The 7,029-nt window shown below is 36.7% G+C and overlaps 1 protein-coding gene across 1 annotated transcript in view; it reads left to right on the plus strand.

Annotated features, from left to right (window-relative positions):
• Positions 1-2,647, plus strand: part of LOC148867030 (inositol polyphosphate multikinase beta-like) — a 45,270-nt gene extending 42,623 nt beyond the window's left edge. Inside the window, exon 3 of the mRNA XM_088974984.1 lies at positions 1,698-2,647. The gene's annotated coding sequence lies outside the window, so the exon portion shown is untranslated. The remainder of the gene's footprint in view (positions 1-1,697) is intronic.
• Positions 2,648-7,029: the final 4,382 nt, after the last annotated feature.

The following is a 7,029-nucleotide window of genomic DNA, read 5'->3' on the forward strand; positions in this document are numbered from 1 at the left end:
ATTGTAAATATATATAATAATTTCTAGGGCCGGCTGAGATTGTATTGCCACCCATTCTCAAACTTCTTCTTTTCTCTTATCTTCTCTTCATCCTCTTCTACTGCTGTATTCCAGCAAACATCAAAGCTAGGATAGAAAATTCTAACCCAACCGGATAACCTATGGGTTAAGTTAGTTAAGAATAAATACGCGAGTAATGGAAATTTTTGACAGGTTACCCCAAAGAAGAATATTTTTTGGACTTGGAGAGGAATTTTAGAAAATAGAGATATCCTAAGGAGTTGGATGGAAATTAAGGAATTCAAATCCATTAGTTTATGGAATGATGTGTGGGTAGGGAACTCCCCCTTATATGGTAATATAGACTCAAGTCAACAAAACCGAAGTTATTTAGTGAGTGACTTCATTAATGACTCAAAGACATGGAACACAGAGAAAATTCTGGAACTACTTCGTTTTTTTTTAATCAGGATGGCCTATAGGCTATTGGAAGAAGATTTTGAGCAAAATAATGTGGATGAGAGACTGATCCAATTATGGAAATTAGTTTTTCCTCAAAAGATTATTTTCTTCCTATACTTGTGCTTAAAAGGGAGGATTTGAACAAATGTGACACTAAAGAATTGGGGATTAAGAACTGATGTTGATTGCCCCTTCTACGGGCAAGAGGAAGATTCAGAACACCTGTTCCTTACTGCTAAGAATCGAGACAAATATGGGAAACTATAGGGGGATGCTTGCCTCACACCTATCCCCAATGAATCTCTAATAAATTGGTGGGATAGGATAAGAGCTAATGTAATTAATGACAAGCATGACCTTGGCCTCGAAAGAGCAAGGTATACTCTTTGGAATATATGGAAGAGGAGAAATGAGAAAATTTCAAAAACAAAAGCTTACCCCCTCATCAAATTGTTGAAAAAATCAGAACTGATTTCTGTGAATATGTCAAGATTTCCTATCCAGATAAAGTAGGAAACAAAAAAAAAAAAAAAAAAGAAAGGCTAATATTCTAGTTGGATGGACTCAACCAGTTGGAGGTGAGGTTAAAATAAATTTCGATGCCTTACGTAGGATGAATGTAAATGTACAATAGGAGTTATTTTGAGGGACGAGAATGGTAAAACCTTATGGACTCTGCAGTGATGTAGGAGAATGTTCGATAGACGAAACTGAGGGTTGGGCTACCATCGAAGCCCACAAGGTTGCATGCAGGTTTCCTCAACTTAAGTTCTTCATTGAAGGAGACTTGAGTCCTATTCTCAATGGTCTCTACGGGTGTTCATATTCTCAATGGCCTCTACAATTAAGAAAGGGTTGTAAGGCAGAAGATTGTAACTCCACATCCGAAATAAATTCTTGCTGTGAACTCTCTATGAAGTTGGTGGTTTGGCCTAAATCCACAAAAATAAATTCGAAACCACTCGGGATTTCCTACTCACTTTTTCTACCCACTCTCTACCCGCTGTGAATTGCTGCCACACATCTATATTATGAATTGAGAGATGTGTGACAGTATTTCACGAGGGGTAGAGAGGGTAGGAAAAGTGAGTAGGAAATCTGGGCTGGTTCCAAACAAATTAATGTTGCACTTTCAGTAATAAACTTAAATTTGTTTAAGGACGACAACTCTCATTTCTCTCTCAAGTAATTTTATTGACCTTTTTCTCATGATACACAACAAACTGAACTTCCAGAATTCAAATTTGAAAAATCTAGCGGATGAAGAAGATGGATCGCCACTTAGGGAGACTTTAAAAGAAGTACTTATTCCATGCTGCAACTTTCCTGAAGGAAAAGAACAAACCTCTGGTGTTTTTGAAAAGAATAAACTCTACAAAATGGATACAGAGTTTACTGAAAGGCACTATCACCGAAGCTCTCCTTGTTTACAACCTGAGATCCTGTGCAACATGGAGAATGTGAAATCGAAGTCCAAACAGGTATTTTTCCAGGGAGAATCAAGTAAAGCTCGGAGATCCCTTTCCTTTTCCTCCTCAAATGAGTCTGATCTCACGCACAATGAGCTGAGGCAGGATATTGTCAAGTTCTCAAACGTGGCAAGGCATGTCAATTTGGATGAGAGGCTGAAATCCCTGAAAGTTGATGAAAAGTGAAGCTTATGCATGTTTGTTTGCCAAATTTTTGGGAGAGCCTGAGCTGATCAAGGCCATCACCAGATAAACGACATTATCAAATGATAGGAGAACGAAATGACAATGATAACGACTATCTGGTTTGAAGAATATTGCAATGACAATGATAACACGATTTGGAAGATGTAAATGAGTTCATTAATGAAGATGATGGTGATGTCGAGGGTGTGATGGTGGATGATTGGGATCGCCAAGTTGGGCAAGAGGATGTGGAAAATCTGAACTTGGAAGACCTGGTCAATGAACAATGCAACAACCACCTCAATGAAGAGATCCAAGACAGTGAGGACAACATGGGTCCAGAGGAAACAAATGTTGTAAAATGAAAACTCTTTGCTGGAATGTTCGAGGGGCTGGAAGGCCCAAATTTTGTTGTCATGTTCTGGACCTTTTGAATCTTCACAAACCTGAAATTTGCTGCTTTCTAGAAACTAGAGTGAATCCTAGTAGAACAAATATATATATCGTTCTCATTTTAATGATCATTTTGTTGTTAATTCGATTGGCTTTTCTGGGGGTTTATGAGTTCTATAGGACAAGAACAAATGTAACATTGACATAATTTTATCTAATGAAAGAATTGTTCACACCCTCATCTCTACAAAGAAGTCACAAATAAAGAGATTTGGGTTGCTTTAAGCTCAATGGGAGATTTAAAAGCCCCAGGCCCAGATAGTCTTAATGTCCTATTTTTTAAGAAATACTGGAACATTATTGGAGAAACGATTTGTAATGTAGTGAAGGCCTTCTTTAATACTAGAAAACTAAATAATATTCTTAATGAGACCTTCATAACTTTAATCCCAAAGGTAAAAAAAACCTAGAAACAGTGAACAACTTTAAACCAATAAGCCTATGCAATGTTATTTACAAGATCATTGCTAGAATTATGGTCAATAGATTAAAGCCAATCCTTGAGTCAATTATCTCCCATTTTTAGAGTGTTTTTGTTCCAAATATGCAAATTAATGATAATATCCTTATCATCCATGAACTATTTCACACTATGAAAAAAAGAAAGGGTAGTTCGTGTGTTGTGTCCTGCAAAGTGGACATGGAGAAGACCTATGATATTAGAATGGCTGTTCATTGAGAAAGTGCTTACTAAATTTGACTTCCAAAAGAAATGGATTGATTGGACAATGACTTGTATTAAATTGGTCTCTTATAAAATTCTAATTAATGGCTCCCCCTCTAGAAAATTCAAACCCTCTAGGGGTATTAGACAGGGTGATCCTCTTTCACCCTATATCTTTGTCTTATGTGCTAAAGCTTTATCCAGAAAACTCATGGACGAAACCAATAACCCCAAGAGCCCCATTGGATTTAGAGCCTCTAAGAGAGGCCCATGCATTCCAATTTTGCAGTTTTCAAATGATTACTTGATCTCTGTAAAAGCAACCATTCTTACCTGTGTGAAAATCAAGGAGATTTTCGCTAATTTTGCTAAAGCCTCAGACCAAAGCCCTAGTTTTGCTAAATCAGCCCTAGAATTCTCAAATAACATCCCTCCAAGATTCTAGAAAATGCTGGCAAGGATGAATAGAATTCCCCTAATGAATAAAGATTACTCATATCTTGGGGTGCTAGTTTTAAATGGAAGTGTCAAAAGACCTTTTTAACAAGCTCAGAGAGAGAGAGAGAGAGAGAGAGAGAGAGAGAGAGAGAGTTAATAATAAACTCTTAGGTTGGAAAAGAAAGAGTAGAGTTACTCTTCTTAACTCTACTATTAGCTCCATGCCTCAATATATCATGAGCTCCTTTAAAATCTCAAACAATGTTATTGATGATATTGACAAAAGCCAAAATAAAAAAAATCTTTAGTCAAAAGACAATGATAAAAAGCCTATTCATTTGTTGAGTTGGGATAAGGTATGTCTCTCTAAAAGTTAGGGTGGTATGGGCCTCAAAAATCTCCATTAGGTCAATGAGGCATTCCTAACTAAGCTTGGTTGGAAAATTTTGAATGAGAAGCAAAACTTGTGGGTACAGGTGGTTTCCTACAAGTACCTTAGAAAAGATTCCCTTTGGAGAGGAATCTTGAGTTCTAGAGACCTTCTTAAGAGGGGCACCATTTGGATTGTTGGAGATGGAAAAAACATCAATTTTTGGAAGGACAATTGGCTTGATTCGAGGCCTCTCGAGGAAGAGATGAATAATAACCCCTCTGTGGATCCAAATGAGCATAGTGATTTGCAATCTAGTTTCCAATCAAATTTGGAATAAAATTAGATCAATTTTCATTCCTGCTAATAACCGAGTGAAGACAAAATGAGTTGGAGATTAAATCCTAAAGGTCTATTTACTATCAAATCTACTTATAAAGAATCTATTATTATTATGCACAGAGGGTGGGTTGGCCCTACGCCGCACCTTAGTAAAATATGGGGTCTTAAGCTGTCCCCCAAAATCAAAGCTTTTGTCTATTTATTGCTAAATTCTAGATTTCCTTGAAAAGATTTTTTAAAGAGGAGGGGTGTCCCCATTGACGATGGGTGTTGTTTCTGCAATGAATTAGAAGATACAGATCATATATTCAAAACTTGCCCACATGTTAAACATATTTGGAGAATGATGGACCCTATTTGCAAAGGGCCAAATGACAATGACTCATTGATTTTGGAATGGTGGACTGATAGGAACAAGCCTTTGGTCCCTTTGGTTCTTGAGAAATGCTGTTTCATTTTATGACATAGTTGGAAAAATAGAAATGACAATGTCTTCAATGACCATTATAGGTAGAACTTTATCTCATTATGCTAGTTTCAATAAGGGAATTAATAACTCCATGAGTGACAATGAACCAAAAACATGAAAACCTATTTTATTGACGCCTCCAAAAATGACAGAGGAGAATGTTCTCTTGGGTGCATTGCTAGAAATCATGTTGGAAATGTTCTTGAGGATAAAGCATACTTTATTGGCTTGTCTACAATCAATGTGGTCAAAGCTCACAAAATTGCCCTTAACTATAGAAATCTTCCCATATGCATTGAAGGAGACTTGCTACCGGTGATTTCGTGCTTAAAAACAAAGTCGACATCCCATGGAGATTGAAAACCATCGTTGGGTCTATTTGAAGCTGGTTGACTGCTTGGATCACGGAGTAACTTACACACCTATAGGGAAGCTAATCAAGCTGTGGATTGGTTGGTGCATCAAGCCCTCTTGTCTTCCCCCAACCCCCTCAACTTTTTTACTTCTTCCCTCCCTAAGGATTCATTGTTCATTTCTTTTAGTGATTCCTGGGGCTGAGCTACCCCCCACCTTGTGTAGTTCCTCCTGCTTATTACCAAAAAAAACAAGGAATTGTACTTATACTTGGATCAAAAGTTTTATTTAACCAAGAAAAGTGGAGTTTAGATGCAAGTACTTGACCCTCTCCAAAGATGAAATCAAATGTTAGCCCTACTAAACAACCCTCCCCATCGATATTGGAAACCAACTAGTTAGACCATTTACACTTTTAATTCAGGGGGTAATGTCCCAAAATCAAAGATGAAAGAACTCATTCATCTATGGGCCCATCTGAACAATATGTTCATATCATTGTCCAAGCATTGGTTTTCTTTTTTTTTTTTCTTCAAAAGGAAAAAAAAGAAGGGAAGGAGATTGGGTAGAACTAACTCCACCCCTATTTAAGCCTTCAATTCGGTTGTGACCCAACCTAATAATTCACATAGTAAACTTGACCCAGTCCTATTTTAACTTGTTAATTGTAAGTTGCAGAAGCAACAAAGCAAATAAAATCTGAAAATAAGCATTCGTGGTGATTAGGTTCTATTCACATCACTTTAAGGGGGCGTTCTTTTTTGAGATTTTGAGAGAGGGGAAAGTTGGTCAATGGGATTTTGGTTCCCATTGACCAATAACCCCATGTTCTTTTTTCATATTTATGTGAGGATCAGGGAAAGTTAGTTTGATACCCTTCCCCTAGGTGGGTAAATAACTTTTCCACCTAGAAGTAAAATTGCCAATACTTGAATGAGACAAAAATGTCACTTTTAATAATGGATTTTTATGGCTAAAATGATCATTGCATTATTTACTTGGGAAATAAAAGAACATGGGTAAATGCACTTATCCTTGTAAATGTTTCCCAGCAAAAATTACCTAGATAATTGCATTTACTCGGATAAATAACTTACCAAAAAACAAACAAGGCCTAACAGTAATAAGAACAAATATATAGAGAACAAAGATATTAAAAATAAAAAATCAAAACTTAAAACACTTTTCTTGATTATTGGTTTCAAAAAATCCAATAAATTAATAAACCTAACTACATTATATAAAGCTCAACCTTGGACTCCTACTTACACCCAACCAGTCATTGAAGAGAGAGAGAGAACAAAAAAAAAAAAAAACATAACAAATAAAGAATGAAGGAAGAGAGGCCACTTCTCTATTTAAGCTTCAAATATGGCACTAATCAACCGACCACAGATGACGAATATGAAAGTATTTCTGCCCATAGCTTCAGTACACAGGTAAGCCTCAGGCAACAAAGCCAAAGTTGGACTCATGGAAAAAAGTATAAGATATCTCACTATTATCCTCAACTTATGTTCCAGAAACTGAATCAGATATTTGAGCTTCAAATATGGCATTGACTGACGAATCTGATCGATCACAGGTGAGTCTTGGTTGGTCATTCTCATGGCTGCCAATGGTCTGTGGAAGTCTAGTCACCGAGGCTGTAACAAATAGCATTTCAGAAATTGAAGTAAACACTATTCCCTAATTCCCCTAATAGACTTGTTATAATGTCTAGGACATCCGTTACATGGAGAACTAGGTTTGAGAGCGATAACAAAATAGAAAATAGAAGGGAATGCTGTGGGATAGTGGGAGAGAATAAAAGGTAAGTATA

This window comes from Nelumbo lutea, chromosome 3, assembly GCF_056320005.1.
Source record: "Nelumbo lutea isolate HS-2025 chromosome 3, American lotus-T2T, whole genome shotgun sequence".
NCBI classification, from domain to species: domain Eukaryota; kingdom Viridiplantae; phylum Streptophyta; class Magnoliopsida; order Proteales; family Nelumbonaceae; genus Nelumbo; species Nelumbo lutea.